The 20,858-nt window shown below is 57.7% G+C and overlaps 1 protein-coding gene across 2 annotated transcripts in view; it reads left to right on the top strand.

Annotated features, from left to right (window-relative positions):
- The window catches only part of STK35 (serine/threonine kinase 35), a 43,179-nt gene extending 27,044 nt beyond the window's left edge, over nucleotides 1-16,135 (top strand). For both annotated transcript variants that reach the window (XM_045445081.1, XM_045445084.1), the window contains exon 4: nucleotides 12,754-16,135. The gene's annotated coding sequence lies outside the window, so the exon portion shown is untranslated. The remainder of the gene's footprint in view (nucleotides 1-12,753) is intronic.
- Nucleotides 16,136-20,858: the final 4,723 nt, after the last annotated feature.

Here is a 20,858-nt window from a genome sequence, read left to right on the forward strand (position 1 = left end):
CCTAAGGGAAAACTAGAGTTATGATTTCAAGCATGTACGGGTAGAGGAAATAGCAGAAGATAGGGGACCTGCCCGAGGCGGTCTGAGAAAGTCTTGTAGAGGAGGTGACATTGAAACTGAGACCTGAGGAATGAGGTGTCTGCCAGGCAGGGGGGCAATGAATCGGTAGGGGCAGGTGGAGGAGACAGGAGCCTGATCTGTGAGGCTCTGGAGGTGGTAAGTCCCTGCACCGGTAACCAGCGGTTTCCATGTTTACAGGAGCACTGTGGCTCTGTGGCCAGGGTTGGAGAGGGCAAGTCCAGACCCGGGTGGGACAGGGTGGGCAACAGGGAAGTCGAGTTTCCCAGGTTAGGGTGGATGGTGCATGGGACGGGGAAGAGTGAATTCAAGGTGCGTTTGGAAACCGCCGGAGGCTTGCAGGTGGACCGAATGAGGGAGAGGAAGGTAGGGGTGGCTCCGTGAATCTCTGGGCTGGGGGTCAGAGCCATGTACGAGACCATGAACCCTGCAGGAGGAGAGGGGCTTTGGGGGGTGGAAAATACACAGATAATATCTTGGAGCTGTGGCCATAAACCCATCCTCTCTCCTCTAGACAGGCAACTGGTAAGTTGTATGTGATTTTCTGGGTCTTTTTTGAGGTGCCATTGGATCCCAAATTTGGGGCTAAACACGGGAAACCTTCTTGAGCCCCGAGAGCCCCCCTGAGACCCGAGGCTGCCTTCGCAGCCCTCGTTTGATTACCGTGCCTTCCTGTGATCTGTTCTTTTGTAATCAGCTTCTCATTAGGTGACTGATGTGTCTGGCTCTTCTGTCTTGATTTGCATATGCACTCTGCTATAATTATGTCCCAAGAACATAGCGTTTTGTTGTTTTTTGTATTTACTTTTGCTTTTTCAGAGCTGAAAACCTGTGCAGCGTCCTGTCACATGGGCAGGCTGCTGGTTCTGCCAGAGAGCAGCTTTCTAGCGCTGGCATCTCGCTCTTTGTGGGTTTGTGTGTGTGTGTGTGTGTGTGTGTGTGGTTATATAACATCAGGACCATGATTGCTGGCTATAAAATTGATTTTGAGAGCTACTTTAATTTGTAAACTGGGAACTACTTTCTATTTTGGGTTAAGGACAGGAGTACAGGGGGAGAAGGTGCGGGGGAGTCCTCTGCTCTCGGTTGCCTTTGGGCATGTCTGTGCAAGAACCAAGAGCTGCGGGGCGGCCCCATGGCCTGAACTTGACACGGGGAAAGGGGCTTCAAAGTCAGTCCTTCAGCTGTCCCCAGACGCCTTGGTTTTCAAGGCATGTGGGGCACAGGGTAGAAGCTGGCCCCACCTGTTCACATCTCCTTCCCTGGAACCGTCCGTTTCTTTACTCCTTTACAGATGCTTCCTGAGAGCTTTTGCAGCTAGCTGGTGGCCTTGCCTTTGCTGTATTTGTTTCTGCGTAGGAACAGGCCTGGTACAGCCTGGAGTCTTTATTATTATTGTAAGGCGTGAGGGCAGGGGATGGGGGGCTCTCTCTCTCTCTCTCTCTCTCTCTCTCACTCACTCGCTTACTGAGCACATGCCGTTGGCCAGACTTCGTACTCTCCCACTATGTTTATTATCTTGTTAAAACCTCACGTGCGTCCTGGGTATGGCGTCCTTTCCACTCCAGAGACAGGAAGTGACTTGCCCCACTGGCCACGTGGCTAGCAAATGCCACCTCCAGGGCTAGAGGTGTCCCTGCTCTTTTCCACCCGCTTCTGAAGACAGGTCACGTTAGCAAGTCTAGCGGCCTGGTGCTCAGTGCTCCTGGGAGCTCAGCAGAGGTAGCACTGGCTTTTGGTTGAGAAAGTGGGTAATGGCAACACGTGGGACCTGTGACTTAAGGTAGCCATTGAAGAAAGGAGGGCCGACGGGTGTTCTCAGCAAGGGACACCGCATGAGAACATTGAGAATCTGTGTCAAGAGCGGGTCTTTGGGTTGGTTCACACAGCGGTGCAGTGGGAGAGCGAAATAGCGTGAAGTTGCCGAGAGCCTTGAATGTCAACCTAAGGAGGGTGACCTTCACCCTGGAGAAAAGGTGGGGGTGGGTGGCAGTGGTTGTATACAAGGCTGTATTATTCTCGGCAGATGAGCCAGTCCGCACAGGGGGAGGGAGGAGATGCCACACCCGACCGTGCCAGCCTCCAGAAGGTGCGAGACGGCACAGCCCTTTCCTGAGCCCGTGAAGGGCGATGGGGCCACACCCGGGGAAGCCATCGGGAGCCCGGTGCTTCCACGCTGGTGCCAGGAAGGCACCTGCTTGGGGATCTGGTATGCTGATAAATCTAGGTTTGAATTGCAGCCCTCCCGCTTCCTAGCTGGGTGACTTTGGTCAAGCCCCCTAACTTCTCTGGGTCCCCACTTCCCGTCTGCTCAGTGGTACCCGTTGGACACGGCCGTTCACCGTCCGCTGTTGCGAAGACTCCACGCACGAGAAGCAGGAAGGGCCCGACGCAAGTCGTAGCACACGGGGAGAGCTCGGTTAACCGGCAGCTCGGTGCGTTGGCCTTCGATCCGCCTGTTTGTTTTCGCCAAATCCGTACGGGCTAATCATTCGTTTTCACGTGGCTTTCCGCTAGCGATCCGCAGGGCTCTTCTTTCCGCTGAGAGAGCGCCAGGCCCCTTAGCAAGTGGCCCCAGTGAGTTCCCCTGGGCACGCCGGGCTTCGTTCCGCCTGGCGGCTGTAGCCAGAAATCCATATGGTCTCCTTTTGCCCAGACCACTGTGGGCACGACCTCGTCGGGAGTCTTGCCTTTTATAACCACCAACTGTCCCATCACCATATGGAAGAACCACCTCTTCCCTTTAGCTGTGCCCGCACCTTAGATCTCCTCCTGGCAGGGGGCCAGCGAGGAGAATTCTCCCCGGAGCCCTTTGTCTGTTCATCACAGCAGCCACAGCTGCACCTCCGTCTCTTCGGGGACCGATTGAGGCCCTTGGCAGCGATCGTTTCATCCCCACACTTAATCAGTTGAGGAGGGGAATTCGTTAGGGTGTCCCTGTAGCCGACTGCCAATTACCAGGGCTGTTTCTGCGGACAGAAAGTTCCCCCTTAGTTTATCTGGAGTGCCAGCCCTTACCTGTCTACCAGGTCACGTGCTCCCCGGCTCCTGAGGGTCTCCCGAGGTGACTTACCAAGGCCAGGAAGACCGGCTTTAAGTGGGTCTGCATCCTCAGATTGGACCCAGGTGGGGGTGATGCGGTACAGTCCTGTGGTTGCTGGTCACCAGAGAACCTTCCAGATGTCCGACTCTTGGGTCTTGCCAGTACTTCCTCTTGAGGGGGGCGCCTGGGTGCCTCAGTCGGTTGAGCGTCCGACTTCGGCTCAGGTCATGATCTCGTGGTTTGTGAGTTCGAGCCCCGCGTCGGGTTCTGTGCCGACAGCTAAGAGCCTGGAGCCTTCTTTGGATTCTGTGTCTCTCTCTCTCTCTCTCTCTCCCTCCCCTGCTCATGCTCTGTGTCTCTCTGTCTCAAAAATAAATAAAATATTTTTTAAAAATTGAAATACTTCCTTTTGGGCATCTGGCAAGCTTTGGGGCCGCGCACTTGGAGGAATGGGAAGGTTTGAAACACTATTAGGCAAGTCCACAGCGGTGACGACAGGAACACTGCTGTAATCCGTCCCGGGCTCGGAGTCTGCAAGCTTGCGTGGTACCTGCTGGCTGCATCGTATGCGGAAACGCTCCCTGCCCTGGACGACCTGGCTGACATCCTGGGGATGAGGCTGCCATCTGTTTGCAGCCGCTCGCCATCTTGGCTCCAAGCTCTGCCCGCTCCCCTTTCGCTCAGCAAACCAGGCCCTGCCAGCTGTTGCCACGACAGTGTGTGTCCTCACTGTGGTAAGTGGGCCACCGATCGAGCTCAGCTGACTCGGCACAGAGCCTGTCTCCTCCCCACGGCCTTTGTCCGCTCTAAGAGTCTCAGGTTTGGGGCTCCTGGGTGGCTCAGTCGGGTAAGCGACTGACTCTTCGGCTCAGGTCATGATCTCGCGGTTGGTGGGTTCGAGCCCCGCGTCGGGCTCTGTGCTGACAGCTCGGAGCCTGGAGCCGGCTTCGGATTCTGTGTCTCCTCTCTCTGCCCCTCCCATGCTCGTGCTCTGTCTCTGTCTGTCTCTCAATTATAAATAAACATTAAGAAAATTAAAAAAAGAGGAGTCTGTGGTTTGCCTTGAACATCTGCAGGGAGGGGATCTTCCCCAGCCCACCTGGAGGAAGGGCTCTGGCCCAGTAAAGCCGGAGCCTGCCCCCCAGCAGCGCGCCCCGCAGCCCTGAGCCCCGGCCTGGCTTGTCGTGCTCACCTGTGCGGTGGGGAACCCCAGTAAGCCCTCCAGCATTGCTTTCTGCTTAGAGTTTTTGCTCTGATAGATGGGGAGCCCGCAGAGGTGCCCATGGCTCTCAAGATTCCTTGCATCGTGGGCCCTTCTCCGAATCTGAGTGTTGGAGCTGTCCCTCCAGAAAAAGGCCCAGGACCGACACGCGCTGTGATACTTCATGTGGCTTCAGGGCATTTGCAGTCCCCGTGCATCCTGGGAGTTCCGAAGACCTCAGATTTAGAACCCCTGCCCTGCTCCCAAGCGCCCTGGTGGCCCAGGAAGAAATGAGGTCCTCGGCAAAGAGCAGGGAAAGCTAGATGACCGGAAACGGGTTCCCAAGGCCAGGCGAGGTCCTGTATCATTTTTCCGCATTTTACCTTAGTGTCTCTTAGCGGATTGCAGCACAGGAGTAAATTCCTGTAGTTGGGTTTGTGCCCGTTACAGCCTGGGTGACGATTTGCCTTTCAGAATTCCTGGGGCTGCTTCCTCCGGACACGCAGTCCGGAGACAGGGCAGGTGGCCTCTGAGACAGAGGTGGGCCGCTGGCTGCAGGAGAGCTGGTGTTTGCTTCCTCGGGAGGGGGGGAGGCTGCCCTGCCCCTCTCTGCCCTGCCACCACCTGTCGCAACAACCCGCGTGCTTCGAGTGTAGAGTGTGGGTGTCCGCCCTGCCCGACAGGACCCCGGCCGGCTCACCGCCACCCCCCACCCCTGGCCGGCTAAGGCGCGTCGTTGAGCATTGTTGCATTTTCCAGGTGGCCACCCCTGGATTTCAGGCTTCCCTCTCTAGACTGAACAGAAGGGCAGTAAGGGAGGGGATGGGGGAGAGGGCCGAAATCGGCCGGGGAGCCCCCCGGTCCTGTAACGGGTAGGCGATGTCATGTCGGGGAAACCCTTCATCCCCATGCGCCTGGTCTCTCCACCCAGCTCGGAAGGTATGTGGGGGCGGCATGGTGTGGCCCGCTTGCACAAGCAGCATCCCAGCTCCTGCCTTGCCACCTGCTGGAGCCTGGGCACGTGGCCTGGTTTTCCAAGGTGAGGGCGAGCATCTCTCTTGACCCAGCTTGGTGGGGGACGTTCAGTGGGACCCCAACTACAGGCAGGGATTTCATAACCATATTTTCGCGTTAAGATCTTGTCACGCTGAATGATTCTGTGGAGTTTGTAAATTAATTCTCTTCCTGCCTCGTGTGAACTCCCGGTTCCTGTCCGTCAGCCAGGATTGGACTCCTTCTGGGCTCGGCAGCCCGAGAGGCTCAGGAGAAGCACAGGACGGTCCTGTCCTTTAAGGCAGCTTGGGGTTAGCGGTGGAAAGAGGGGAGCACAACGGCTTGGCTCGTGGGGGTCTGTGGTCCCTCTGTGTCTGCTCGCCGGAGCGCAGGGACTGGGGCCTCCGGGAGGAAGCATGTGGAAGAGGCCTGGAAGGGTGAGTGTGGTCTCGGGACGGCGAGGGGGCAGATCAAGGGCCAGGGGAAGACGCAGCCAGACCAGCACTTGCTGAGGCCCCAAGCAGAAAGGAGGCTGTCCCCTCGAGAGAGGGCTGACTTGAAGCCAAGTCGCCTTGCCAGGCATTTTTGCCTCAGCTGGTGGTGCCGTGAGGTTTTGGTTTGGGGTGTGGTCTCACGTGGCCGTCCCCGCACGTCCGTGACCTCCCGCACCCCTCACCGTGCCCATGTACCCATGCGGGCACGTCCACGTTGTAAGTTGAGAAAACCGAGGCTCCGGGGCCCCAACTAGTAATGGGAAAAGGTGGGGTGTCCGTTTTAGATCTTCTCCCTCAAAGCCCAGACCCTCGACACAGCACCAGCCCTCTGCCACTCTGTAACAGTATGCTCCACGAATGATCTATCTTCTCCCCACGTTCGGCACCTGCTTCTAAACTTGGCGCCTCCGTTGGGCCTCCGGGTCGGGGCTCAGAGACCGTAACGCATGCCAGGACCCTGCCCGTGTGCTGTGCCATGGGCCGCTCGTGGCAAGGTTTTCCCTAGTGGAACAGCCCCGCTCCGAGCCCCACGGTTGCTAACAAAGCCTTAGATAAATGGTACGTCAGAAAGCTTGGCTCCTGGCCTCGGTCCCTCTGCCAGTGAGGGGACAGACAGTGTTGCCGTGGCCGCTGAAGTGGGGCGGGCATGTCGATTGCTGAATAGGAGAAAAGCCAGCGGCTCTGCTGTATTAAACAGGTGAGGAATGACTTGGTTTGAAGCTGATCCTACTTGGGAGGGGACTGCCCCTCTGTGACCCTGCCGTCCTCTTGCCTCTGGTGCCTCCGCGGCATATGATAGGCTGAAAACGAATCCCTGAGCCTTGGTTTGCCCATCTGTAAAGTGGAGACGGTTCCTACGTGGCCCCTCGCTGGGGGCAAAGGAAACATTACTGATGAGGCCTTGCATGGTGTGTAGCGTGTCAGAGGCATCATTAACTCCATGGTGACACGACCACCCCGGACTGCGGGGAGAACTTGGGTAAGAGTTGAGTTCTTAACACTGCAACTTGAGTTTGTGCTGTATTTAGTGTATGGGCCTGCCAACCAGATGGTTTCCTTTTCTGTTGAACAGATGAGAGGAGGAATGCCTGGGTGGCTCAGTCGGTTAAGTGTCCAATCTCACGGTCCGTGGGTTCGAGCCCCGCTTTGGGCTCAGTGCTGACAACTCAGAGCCCGGAGCCGGTTTCGGGTTCTGTGTCTCCCTCTCTCTCTCTGCCCCTCGCCCACTCGCGCTCTGTGTGTCTGTCTGTCTCTCTCTCTCTCTCTCTCTCTCAAAAAATAAACATTAAAACTCCATCTTGAGGCCTGAGCAGGTTGAAGGGTGCCAAGGGTACCTTTGCCCGCTGGCACTCCTTGAGGCAGGGGCTCGCTTTCAGAGAAGGTGCTTGGAGAGCGCCCCTCTCCTCCACTACCCCGTCCGCTGCCTTCATGTTACATCTCCATATGGAACTTACAGGGCAGAAAGTTCCTGAATTAAGCCCCATCTCTGGATAAGCTGTACAGTTGGGTCTGAGAACCGCAGTGACCATTAACACAGCTAACAACACGGTAGCCCGTCCCGGTGTCCCGCCCGGTGGCGAGTGCTGGGGCAGGCAGTTCCCTTGAATCCTCGCGGCAGACCCTGAAACGGTAAACCCCATCGGCCAGTAAGGAAAAAGGAGGCTCAGATGATTAAAAATGGCTGGTAAGCGGCAGAGGCAGGATTTGAACCCAGGACCGCCCACCTCAGGCTGTGCTGTTTCCCCATAGAGCACTTGAGTGAAGATAACGGAGTTAAAACATAGGCGTGGCTCCTGGAGGCTTTTAAATCCTGCGGCTCTCCCAGACCTGCGCATTTTGAAGGACCCCCTGCAGTTTGAAAGGAGGAGGCGGAGTATAGGAGTTGGGGGATCACCAACCAGTCCCAACTGGTTCCATCAAAACATGACCTTTTGACATCAACAGAGTAGGAAGGCCGCACCTTTGGAGTACGGGACAGGCCCCTCTTCACCCGGGAGGTCCGCGTCTGCGTCCTGGGGGGCGGGAGGGGGGGACGTGGGAGCCCATCCATCCTGCACCGTCATCCTCGCTGCCACCACGCTCCCCTCCCCCCCACTTCCGTTGTCCACACTGCTGGTGGCATTAATGGGAGCACTTTGCTCCCCCGTCTCCTTGATCAGACCACACAACCGCTTTGCTGGCAGAGGAACACCGCATCCCGTGATGTGCTCTAGACCCCAGGCCTGTGCGGCGGTGCCTGAGCCAGGCCGTCCGTGAACCCTTTCCTGGGTGACCGTGTCCGTAAATGAAGGGATTACGTGGGTTTTAAGCTCCACGTAAGCTCCGGTCGCTCCAGGAAGGGATTTCCCGTGACCGTGACATGCTATAAGCAGGGGCTGGGGGGAGGTGGGGGGAGGCCGACCTAGGCCCAAACCCTTTCCCCTCCTGCCCCCCTCGCCATGCAGTCCTTGTTCTCTGAGCTTCTCTGGAACCGGGTGACGATAGGTCCTGCGTCACCGGGTGGTTGGCTGAGCTGAGGCGGTAGCCGTAGCCCACGGGCTCCGCGAGGGGACACGCTGGGTGGCAGCGTAAGAGAGCTGAACACCGCCTTGATAGGTTGTTCCCTACAAAACCCGTAGCACGTGCATGTTAGTGCCCCGTGAGTGATTGCTGTTACGATAAGTACAGAGAAATAAGGTTGGATATGCTGAGGGGCCCTGATCCGAGAGCCGAAATAAGAAAGCGCAGGATTTGCCAACACGCCTTCCCGGATCACCGGCCCCTCTCCCCCCGACCCAGGACCATCGCAGACTCGGGCTGTCGGAAGCCACCGGCCAGGCAGCTCTGGGAGTACCAAGTGCGAACCGTCAGAGCGGAAAGACTGGGCAGGGACACTGGGGAAGTTTGGATTCGGTGCCGCATCTGCTGCTCAGCAGCTCTGTGGCGGGGGGTGAACTGTGGCCTCTCTCTGGGCCTGTTCCCTTGTTAAAATGGGGCAGTCATCCTCACCGAATGAGATGGCCAGGGAGGCGAACTGGCGCAGTGTGCTGCTGACGTCATCTGTAGGTTAATCACACACGACTCTTGGTTGTGCCCCAGCCTCCTCCCAAGAGGGCTCTGTGGTCAGAGGTAAGCTTTCCACTGGGAGGGATGAGGCAGCCCCTGGGTGAAGCTGAGAACGGAAGGGGCAGTCAGGGAGCTGGGTCTGACGTCTGCTAGGATGAAGCCCGGGGGCCCATTCGTTGTTCCAGCAGGTGCCCGGGAGGGTCCGCTGCTGCTTTTAACCCGGAACTGGGTGGTCTGAGCCATTCCCACTCGTGACCGCAGATTCTGTGTTCTGGTGTGGCCGCTGCCATTGGCTCCATAAGAGGGTCGGAGGACCTTCTGTCATGGGAGATGGGAGAGAAACCCAAAGCCAAGGTCCTCTTCCTGGAAGACAGCCCTCTTACTTTCATTGTCCCTGCCCACCCCCCCCCTCACCTCCCCACCGCCACCCCGTAGAAGAAGCAGACCCTGACCTCTAGCCGTCCTGGGACATCCTACCGGGAGGACCAGACCCAGTGCCAAAGCAGGGGGAGGGGGGAGGAGCCGGTGGGAAATGTCCGCCAGGCTTCCTGGCAGGGGACCCGGTGATCACAGCGGTCATTACACGCTGGTGTCTCGGGAGCGCTTGCAGAGAGCTGTGCTGTTGGTTTGACCTTCCATGGGCACACTCTGGTTCTGCTCGTTCAGTGTATACAAGGGAGTCCCGGGTTCTGAATCTCTCCGCCTCCTCGACCACTGCTTTGCTGCTGCCGTGGGCCACCTCTCTGCTGATGGGCATCCCTTCGAGCAGGTTGTCCTCAGCTTGCGTCCTGCCAGGGGAGGGAGGAAGGCAGGGTTGAAACTGGTCGTCACTGGTCCCAAAGAGTATCTTAGGAGATCACACACGAGCCTACAATTTCCCGGGCTTTTCTTGTCCTATTTTACACGGACTTAGGATGTCCTGGATGGTGAGATTCCCCCCAAGCCCTCCCGCCCCCTGGCTGCTGGTTGCTCTGCTTCATCTTGAAAGCATGGGGCCGGGAGGCAGCGGGCACAGCTGAATAAAGCCAGAGTTTGAGGTGGCTTCTACATCATCCCAGGGTGTGCTAATGATGATTTTATTTTTCCAAGTCAGAAACTGGGATACCAGACCCGCCAGTGGATTTGTTGTCGTCGATTGAGGGGACCTAACTGCAGGGAAGCAGAGGCAGCAGAGGAAAAGGTTGGGGCTGAGAAGTCCAGTGTTTTCTTCCAGATCAAATACTTTTCCGAAAAGTGCCTTTATAATGCACTCCCCACTTGACTCATCTACAGACCCCGGGAGCCCCCTCCCTCGCCTTGAACTAGAGGAGGAATTGCACGGTCTAACCGCACCTGACAGATGTGGCAATTCCTCGCCGTGCACTGTGTGTGGAAGAGCCCAGAAAAGAGCCTGGGTCTGGCATCTTGGGCTGCTCCTCCCCAACCTTCCTTGGGGGCTGCCCGCTTTTCTTATCCGTTAGAGTGCGCGATTTTTCCCATCACAAAGTAAAGCATGAAAATGCGACGTGTCCTCGCTCCTAAGTGGGGGTAGAAGAAAACACACCCGTGACAAGTACCACGTTTCGACGTATTTCGTGCCAATTTCCATCCACTTGGAGGTTTTTGGTTGTTGCCCAGTGATGGCCGTACCGTCTGCCACGGAACTTCGTAACCAGCTTCTTTCTTAACCCTGGGAAGTATGTTCAAAACACCACGCAGCCTCATTTCCTCTGTAATTCTATCACTGAGTAGATGGATCGTTGGCTTCAATCTTTTATTTTTGGATTTGTGGGTTGTTGCGTCAAAATTTAAATAACACTCCGGTGAACATCTTTATTCGTAAAGCCCTTTTCCTGTTTTAAGATGATCCATTAAACTAGGTCTAGAAGTGGAATTTTGGGGTCTAGAGGTCTTACACCCATCTGAAGCTCTGAGAACACATGGCCAGATGGCTTTCCCGAAGGCGTCGGTGCACTTCTCCAGCAGGGACTCCCCTGCTCCCCTCACCCACAGCTAGGAGCAGTTCTGGTGGTCACAGGACTACAACCTGCTCAGATCTCACACATTCGCGATTTCTGGCCAGCGACGAGGGGAGGACAGGTTCGCGGAGTAAGTCAGTTCCCACCGTGGGCGAGGTAGTTTACAGTCATTTACTCAAGTCAGACCTTAAAGAAGCACCCCCCCCCCCACCCCCATTTCGCCCAGGAGGAAACAGGCTGACAGGAAACAAATTGTCTAAAACCGCCGGACCCCACGGCCTCTCGTGAGGACTAGCCAGGCATCTCCCCGGGACCTGAGGACGACAGGCCTGTGTGGTCGGGCTGCACGGGCAGCGAGAGACGGTGGGCAGGGCGCTGGGCGGGGAGGGCAGACCTTTCAGGCCGGACGGAGCGTATCCAACAGTGAGGCCCGTGGGGGGGGATTTGGAGGGATTTCAAGCGTGCCATGGAAGACTTGTGTGATTCAGTTGTTCATGGTGAGAGCAGGCACTCCAAAACCCCGAGATGAGGCCGTGTGCCACACAGATGGAACGTTGCTGCCCTGGGTGCCCGGCCTGCCTAGGACGGGGTTCTGCTTAGCTCAGACGGGGACAGCCAGGCTGGAGCCAGGGGCTGGCCCAAGGCTAATCTCCGTAGGCTCTTGTGTTCTCGGCCTCCAAGAAAACAGGTCCCTGAAAGGCTGGTGGCTGGTTTTGCTCCCGAGACCTGGCACCAAGGCCGTTCCCAAACAACGGCTAATCATAATAGGGCCAGGCGCAGTTTCTTTCTTTCTTTTCTTTTTTAATGTTTATTTTTGAAGGAGAGAGAGATGGTTGGGGTGGGGGGACGCAGAGAGAGAGGGAGAGACAGAACCCGAAGCAGGCTCCGGGCTCTGAGCTGTCAGCACAGAGCCCAACGCGGGGCCCGAACCCACGAACCGCGAGATCATGACCTGAGCCGAAGTTGGACGCTCAACCGACTGAGCCACCCAGGCGCCCCAGGCAATGTTTCTAATGTCACGTGTATTCGTTCATTTGGTCCTCATCATAGCCTGCGATTTGGTACAGGCGATGGGACCACAGGGCGGAGGACGTAAATCTACCTCATGGTCAAGTGGCAGGACCTGTTCACCACTGCGGGTTCTGGCTCCAGAGCCTCATTCTTAAACCACGGCCCCGAGTCACCCCTGTTCGTCCGTGGCTGTGGGATGCTGTATCCTCTGGAGACCTGAGAGCTTCGGCTACAGGTTCTCAGGGACCCGAACCTCACTTGTCTGTGAGATAGGGTAAGTCAACTCGAGAGCATGGCCACGAGGCACAATCAGGGCGAGGAGGACAGTGGGCCAGGGCCTGCAGGGACGGACAGCTGGGGTCCCGTGGCAACTCTTCCTAATAGCATAGGGAAGGAGTTCGTGATCAGAGTTGTAGCTGCAGCCCACAAGCCTGGGTTCCCGGCCAGGGCCTGCCCCTCGGTCAGTGCGTGATGTCAGTCATGTAATTTAACCTGTGCCTCAGTTTCCCTCTGTGAGAAAGAATAATGTGTCTCGGGGCGCCGGGGTGGCTCAGCGGGTTGAGCGTCTGACTTGGGCTCAGGTCATGATCTCGCGGTTGACAAGTTCGAGCCCTGCGTGGGGGCTCTGCGCTGACAGCTCAGAGCCTGGAGCCTGCTTCGGATTCTGTGTCTCCCCATCTCTGCCCCTCCCCCACTCGTTCTCGGTCTCAAAAATAAATAAACATTTAAGAAAAATTAAAAAGAAAGAAAGAATAATGTGTCCCTACAGCAGGGTGGTTATAGCATAACTAGATTTACTCCCTAGCAGGGGGAGAACATAGGAGCCTCCCCGGCCCCCAGCACATGACAGGTCCTGCCGTCCTGTGGTCGGATGCTGGAGCCTAAATCGCCAGCCTTGTGTCCGCTCATCCCCTGCCTTCTGTCCTCCAGGTTGATCCTCGGGACCCACAGTCTCATCACGTCTCACACAGAGCACGGCGAGCATGCAGGTGGTGGCTTGGTCGGTTGGCGATCTCCCAACAGCTGGATCTCCGACAATGTGAAGCTTTTGTTTGGGATTTCCCCCCTCCTTTTAGTTTCGCTTCTTTTTTTTTTTTTTTTTTTTTTTAATCTTCTTTCATTTTTTGTCCTTTTTTTTTCTTTTTTCTTTGTTTCTTTTTTTTTTTTTTTTTTTTAATTTAAACGATTAAGACTTCAGAAGAGCAAGAAACTAATGCTGTGGAGAAACGACACGGACAAAGCATATGTGTAAATTTCATTTTTAATTTTTATAAGGGGTTAGGGAGCTATTTTGTTTTGTTCCTTTATTTTCCCTCTGTCTTCTTGGTTTTACCCATCCCCCGGTTCTGCTTCCAACACCTCACTTCCTCAGAGCGGGGCGGGGGGTCGGTCCCACCACGGGGGCGTGAAGACAGGAGGCAGCCTGCGGGCTGTCCTTCCGTGTCCCCCACCAGACGCGGGCACTGCCGTGCTGCTCCTCGCTCGCCCTCGGGCCTTAGAAATGATCAGAGGCGAAGAACCACCTGGAAGAGGAAGACAGGGTTTGGCCAGGAGAACTCAAGAAAGTCCAAACTGCGGGTTTGTTCTCTTTCGGCTTCTGGAAACTCTGGGCCACGCAGGACACGCAGTGGTGGGAGTCTGCGGGTGGCGGGGGCAGGCGGGGGGATCGAGGTGACTTCCCCCCCCCCCCTCCCCCAGCTTCCTAGTGGTTGAGTGTCAGCCCCGCCCAGCTCGACAAGCCTACCTTTCTGTTATCGGGTCTCCCTCCCTGAGGAAGACCCCCCCACCCCGCCCCGCCCCAGGAAAAAACTATTGTGCCAAACCTCTACCTGGGACACGGCCAGGTCTTCCGCAGGCAGCTGTCACTCCTGTGAGGTCAGCGCCCGTCACCTCCTGCCTCCTGGATCGTCCCCTTCCCACATGTGCCCGCCAAACGTCCCCGTTGTCACAGAGACTGCCTGAGTCCCTGAGATCCCGTTGTGACCATTGCCATAAGAACAGGGTGTCCTGAACTGCCTGCCACTGTCCTCGCCCCGTGAAGGGTGTGCCCCGCGTGTGGGCCTGTGGTCTCATGGCTGGAGACAGGGTTGGGTGCCGTCTTCCTCACCCCTAGGGACTTACTGTTAGGTGTCCCCGCTCAGCGTAAGCGTGTCTGGTGAGGAAAGAAGGGACCTGCGGAGAGCAGAGAAGGGGACGGGGTAGACCCCCTGCAGCTGTCAGGTGCCCGTTTGTGACCTGCCACCTTAAAGCTTCCCCAGCGCCACCCCGTGGACCTCACCACCAGTGTCTGCTCGGGCTGTGGTCTGTCTGGCCGTCCGTGCCCTCTGGCAGTGCTCTCGCAGCTCCCTCCTCTCGGGCTTCTGAACCCTGGCAGGGGCACGGGGACTGGCCTTGTGTGGTCCCTGTCACCCAGAAGCTGCTGGGGCTGCTTCAGAGGCTTTTCACCCCCTAACGGCCAAGCAGGAAAGGGTGTTGGGGGAAGGGGAAAGGAATTGTCTCACGTTTGTTTTCTGTTCTCTCTAAACCAGCATAGGATCGATAGGGGGAGGTAGTTGGAGGGCATTCGGGTTGGTGTGTGACCAAGGTGGGGGTCCCCCCCCCCCCGACCCCAAAGCAGCCGTCCTTTGGCCCCGGGAGTTTGGGAGAGACCCACACGACGCCACCCCCCAGACTGCAACCCCGCAACACACATTTCGTACTGCTCCCCACGGGCCCCCCACCCCGAGCAGGTGGTTGGCAGCTGGGAGCAGGGCTGCAGGTGCGAGCCGGGCCCTTCCCTTCCTGGTGAGACCCGTTGTGCCCACCTGCCTCCTGTCTCCTCTCAGGCGCCTCGGGGTTGGGCAGCGCAGTGTCCCTAATTACAGCACACTCCCCTTCTCTGCCTGTCGCCCGGCCCCCACTTCCCCTCAGGGGGCTGCTGTCTCTGTATGTGAACGGATGGGAAAAACAGTCCCCGAACTCGACCCCAGCCCTCCCTGCCTGCGGCCCCTGCCCTCAAGTCCCTGGTGAAGGCTCAGGCCTAACAAGGTATTTACCTTTTGCTCGACTTTTCCCCCTCTCTCCCCAGGTCCCTTCCCTCCATCTGGGCGAGGTCTTGGAGCTGCCGCGGTCCCCCTTTGTTACTTCTCTTGGCATCAGAGTAGCCCCTGTAGGTCCCAGGGTGTCTGTGCCCTTGGACAAGGCGGGTGGCCTGGTAGGGATAGCCGGCTTCTGCGTGCCCTTCCCTCGCAGAGCTCAGCTGATCCTTGCTTGGTGGCGGGGCCTCCTTCCCTGGCTCGGGATGGCCCGCTCGTTAGCCCCAAGTGCCTGCCTCTCCACCCCGAAGAGAGCGCCGGCTCTGCCCGCGGCCAGTGGACCAGCTTAGGGTTGGACCCGAGGAGCCCCATCCTCTTCCTCGGCCACCTTCCCCCTCTTCCCCCCGCCCCCGCCCACCAGCTTCCTGCCTTTTCATCCTCTCCACCTGCGCAGCAGCTCAGGGGCACCTCATTCTCCATGCCACCGCCTTCGGAAGGCCCGTCCAAGTTCTAGGAGTTTCCAGACCTTAAAATAGCAGTCGTCCTCTTCTTGGATCTGTGAAAAGGTTAGCCCGGAGGACGGAGCTTCTGGGCCTGAGCCCTGTGGGTGTGGGGCTCAGTTCCCCCCTCGGCTCGAGGACTCAGCAAGACAGATCATAGTGCCTTATTCCACTGCCCTCCCTTGACCAGACCTGCTGGCTCCGCCTGAAGCCCGCGGCATCCCTCTCCCTGTCCGTGTCCGTGTCGTGCCCGTCTGTCACACTCTCATCCCTGCCCACAGAGAGCCACGAAGGAAGAGTCCCCCTGCCCCCTCGCCCCATCCCACCCCGAGGGTTGCGGCCAGGCATAGGGTGTTCGGCATAGGGTGTCCTTTAGCTGAGGACAAAAGAACCACCGACTGGACTCTGGCTCTCACCCCCCCCAGCAGGTCCCCTCCCTCTTACCTCTAGCCAGGAGGATGCCGCCATCTGTTCGCTCAAGACCGGCTCCGCCTGACCCCTTTCTGGGCACCGGGGACTGAGGACCAGGCCTTAGCCTCCTCTCTTCCCAGAGGCATCAGGACGGGAGGGTGGGAATTCTTTCCTCCCACCTGGACGTGGCTTGCCCCCGACGGCTGCCCTTCCGAGGAAGTGTGTTCAATGTTTACTTGAGAAATACCCTGTTTACAGCTGGAGGAGAAACGTGCCCAACGCTGGCGGAGATCTGCCTCCCGACGGGGCCTGGCCTCCTTTACGGCACTGCCAGGGGTGGTCCCAGAGCAAATGAGGGCAGAGACGGCCGGGCGCGCACCCTGACCCCGCGGTGCTAAGACTACCCACTCACCACCTTCCTCGCAGCCTTCTTGCCCCCTGGACATTCCCCGCCTCGACCATTCCCTTCCTCCAAGGTTCTCTGCTCCTTGACATATCAGCTGGCTCCTAGAAAACCAGTGCTAGGTTATTTTTTGCTTGAGTCTTTCTAAGAAAAGGTGGAGCTGGCATGGTGGGAACGTTCTTTCTATGCTGTCGCAGTTCACCTTTTTAGAAGACGATCTTAATAGGATGGATGTCTGGGTTTCAGCCTCAAGAGTCTCTTGCGGAAAGTTGGAACCGCAGGAGTTGGGCCTCTACCCCGTAAGCAGGGGACCCCCCCAACTCTCTGCCCTCAGCTTGCCCTTTGCTGCCTGGGCTTCCGCCCTGCCCCCGAAGTGCGCCTCTCACCTTCGATCCTGCTCGCGCCCCCCCCCCTTTCCCCCGAAACACATCCGGGGGCTCCTGGGCGATTGCTTCCCCCAACTCCTCTCCCCTTCTTTGGCCTGTCCGGTGGCCCCCAGACAGACACAGCACTACTGGAGTCACCTAGGAACCGGTCAGCCTGACCACAGCCAAGCTTGGGGCTGAGGCCAGGCCTTTGGGACGCTGGGCCGGTCTCTGCTCCTGCCCGCCGGGCTTGGTGGGCAGGGACTTGACTCCTGTCTAGAGCGATGCCCTCAGAAGGGAAAGCAGGAGGTGGGATATGAGGGTTTCCTCCACGGCCACCCATGGAGAAGTGAATCCAGCTGCTGTCGGTTGCCCCGGGGGGGGGGAGGGGGTCCCCACTTTCCGCGAGAGGCCACAAGAGGAAAGGAATGTTCGGGAACATTGTAAAGAAATCCTTCGTGCCCCAGGGACCTCTTTCAGCAGAGCAGGGGAGCATTTGCGGGCGATTTCACATTCATGTGGGGCTGACTTGGGGGTGAGGGAGGCACGAAGTAGCCCAGGCACAAAGTTAGCTTCGAATACTAGTTGATAAATCTATTTTTCTTTATTTTCTTGTTTTGCACAGAAGCTGGTAATCTAGGACCTACGTGTGAACAACTTTATATGACTATTTTTTGTACTTGGTTTACTCGGGTTGGTATGATACATTATATTTAAGTTCCTTGAACACTGTGGATCCCCCTAATGTGTATGAATGACTGAGGCTTTGTAAATTAAGGGACGTTTGTGTGAATAAAGTTATTTGATGGGGTCAAAGAAGCCATACGTGATTTGGAAACGAGTGCTTTGTGGTTTTGTTGCCACCTGTTTGGGGGAGGGAGAGGCCAGCCCGTGCGGTGGCTCCCCGGGCCCAGGATCGGGGTGGGTGGGGGGGGCGGGGCACAGCACCAGACAAGAAAGAAGACCTTGGCCGCTGGGTGAGAAATCTCCCTGGTGGCCTGTGAGCGGGCTTCCCGCCCCACCCCATCCAGCCTGGCCAGCCCGCCACAGGGGTTCCAGCGGATTCCAGGGCCGCGGCCAGTGTTACCAGGCACTCAAACGCCCTTCCAGCCCCCAACACTGCTTCCACAAAGTTCTGTCCTCGGGATTTCCTTTTTTTTTTTTTTTTTTTTAATGTTTCTTTTTGAGAGAGCGGGAGAGAGACTGAGCGTGAGCAGGGGAGGGGCAGAGAGAGAGAGGGAGACAGAATCCGAAGCAGGCTTTAGGCTCTGAGCTGTCAGCACAGAGCCCGGTGTGGGGCTCGAACTCCTGAGCCGTGAGGTCATGACCTGAGCCGAAGTCGGACGCTGAACCGACTGAGCCACCCAGGTACTCCGGCCCTCAGGATTTTTAATGTAGAGATAAGGAGGGTCTTGCAGGGGGAAGGGGACAGGGGACTGTCCTTGAAAAGCTCTGGGGGAGGTGTGCTGACAGAGGAGCACAGAGCACCTCTGCGAGCTGAGGGGGTACCACACGCGTCCGGAGAGCAGAGGGCTCTCTCCGAGCTAGGCCGCACTGGTTGGCCATAGAGCCGCTCTCCCTTTGCCTGGCCAACAGCAGCCAGTTAATTCCACGGGACTGGCGTTAATTAAAAGCCAGGTGCTTCGGGGCGCCTGGGTGGCTCAGTCGGTTGAGCGTCCGACTTCCGCCCAGGTCATGATCTCGAGGTTCGCGAGTTCGAGCCCCGCGTCGGGCTCTGGGCTCACAGCTCAGCGCCTGGAGCCCGCTTCCGATTCTGGGTCTCCCTCTCTCTGCCCCTCCCCCTACTCACACTCTCTCAAAAGTAAATAAACATTAAAAAAAAAAAAAAAAGGCAGGTGCTTCAGTTGCCACCACCGACCTGCATGGTGGATTCGGGGGGTGTGCCCCTCTGCTGACGAGGACACTGAGGCCCAGAATAATCCAGACTGCTGGCTGAGTGCCTGGCGCACCGGGGAAGAAGGGAACTAATGCCACTTGGCGGGCAGGGACGGGTGATTTCGTCTCGCCGCACAAGTGAGGTCCGCAAGCAATATGGAGGTGATGATCGCTACCTCCAGGGCACCCGAGACTAAATAGGAACCTCGTATTGGGCCCGGCACTTAGGCTCCCAGCAAACGCTTCTATAGTTCCCTCTTCCCAGGGAGACAGGTTTGGGATTTTCCCGGAGTCTGCCGACTGATAAGGTACCACGCGGCCTCCGGAAAGCTTATCAATCCGTACGGGCCGGTGGTGGTGCTCGTGGGGCCCACGACTCGGCCTCCGACTCGGGACGGAGGGACCTTGTTGACCCAGGAATACTAAAAGTGCTGGAGGCTGAGTCAGGCTTCTGGAATGTGCGCTAGAGGAACAGATAAGTCAGGCTTCCTGCCTGATCTGAGAGTGGGCACGCCGCATTCCAGGCCCAGGCTTTGGTGTCTGAGAGGCTGCGGGGGGGGGGGGGGGAACAGAGCTTCCTGCAAAGGATCCTTCCGGGCTTAGCCTGCAAGCTTCGGAGAAGGACGACCCGCAAGTTCTCTCTAATAACTTGGTCAAGATAATTCACCCTTCTGAAGTGCACGAGCCCGTGGCTTCTCATATATCCAGAGCTGCGCAACTTTCGCACCGGCCGATTCCGGAACGTTATCACCTCAGGAAACACATCACACCCGTTAGCAATCACTTCTCATGCCCCGTCCCAACCACGCACCCCCAGCCCTGGGCAACCGCTGATCTACCTTTCGTCGGTGAATTTGCCTATTCTGGACATTCCGTGTGAGTGGAATCAGACACCCGGTGGCCTTTTGTGCCTGGCTTCTGTCACTTTCCAGTGTTTGCAGGGCCTGTCCGTGTCCTAGCGTGCGTCCGGGCTTCGTCCCCGCTTACTGTGGAATTGTGTTCTGTGGTCGGGGAAACGTCGTGTTCTAGAATGTACCCCTTCGTCCTCGATGGCCATCGGATTGCTTCCGTCCGGGGCTCTTAAGAATACTGCTGCCGTGAACGTTCGTGGACAAGGCTTTATGCAGACCCAAGGTTTTAATTCCCCTGGGCACACGCGTATCTCGCAGAACTGGTGGGGCCTGTGGGGCCTGTGCAATTGTTGAGGAACTGCCAAACTGTTTTCCAAAGAGGCTGTGCTATCTTACGTTCCCGCCAAGGACGCGCAAGGGTTCTGCTCTCCCCATACCCTGGCCCCCACTCGTAACCCTGCTTTTTTTATTGTGCTTCTCCTAGCGTGGTAAAGACGTCTACGCCCTTGTGCGATTTGTTGACGGCAGACAAGGGGAGAAGAGCTAATAGGTAGTTCGGTCCTGACCCAGCGAATACGAGGTGCCTAGCAGAGTTCAAAGAACGCAGGCTGACTCTATTTACTGGCTCCCTTGACCTTGAGGCAGATGACCTTTCTGCAGAGGAGTAACTATCCCCTGCACAGGGTAGTTGGCAAGACTAAAGTTTTGTCCAGCGAGCTACATGGTGGGCACTCCTCAGGGCGCCTCCTTGGCCCTGTGTCCCCGGCACCGGGCCTAACTAGGGCAGGGCTCACAAACGAAGAGGCTCCCGGGGCTCCCAGTGTGTCTGCGTCACTGGCCACACGAGCAGAGAGAGGCGTGTCCCCCCCGGTTCCCCCGCGGGGCCTCACTGACCCCCTCCAGACCTGAACCTGACGGGCCCTGCCGGCAAGGCGCTCCGGGGCCAGAGGAAGCAGGGCGCAGAGAAGCCGGACCGGGAAAGAGGGGAGCTCCGGGGGCCGTGGAGCCAGGCCACCGAGACCCACTGAAGGCGGGAGGCCACGCTCGTCAGACCTGCCCGGCCTGGGCCCTGAGCCTGCGAGGCCCGGACAAACCCACCGCAGCGGCACGGCACCCTCGCCCTTCGCTGGTCTTTCCGCTTGAAGGGTTGCAGCACCTCCCTGGCTTGGGAGGTCCCTGCACCACGTCCCACCCAGAGGAGCCCAAGGAGGGTCTATGGCATTTGAGACCGAGCCCTCAACCCAGCCCCCAACACCACAGATTTCCTTTTAAAGCATCAAAACGGGCCAACGCGCAAAACTCTCTGTAGCCCTCCATTGCCCGTAGAGTATTGCCCAGACCCTCTCCTTGGCCTATATAAGGCGCTTCTCCACCTCCTCCCCTTACTCCTCAGACCTGCTTGCTGCCCAGCACCTCCCACCCCCAGGCTCTACCCTCTGGCGGGCTGGGCTTGATTGCTGTCCTTTAAGCGTGCACACACACACACACACACACACACACGGGACATTTCCACCTCAGGGCCTTTGCACCTGCTGTCCCCTCTGCCTGCAGCACATTATTACCTCCTCGCTTCATATCAGTCTCTGCTCACACAC

This window comes from Leopardus geoffroyi, chromosome A3, assembly GCF_018350155.1.
Source record: "Leopardus geoffroyi isolate Oge1 chromosome A3, O.geoffroyi_Oge1_pat1.0, whole genome shotgun sequence".
Lineage (NCBI taxonomy): Eukaryota > Metazoa > Chordata > Mammalia > Carnivora > Felidae > Leopardus > Leopardus geoffroyi.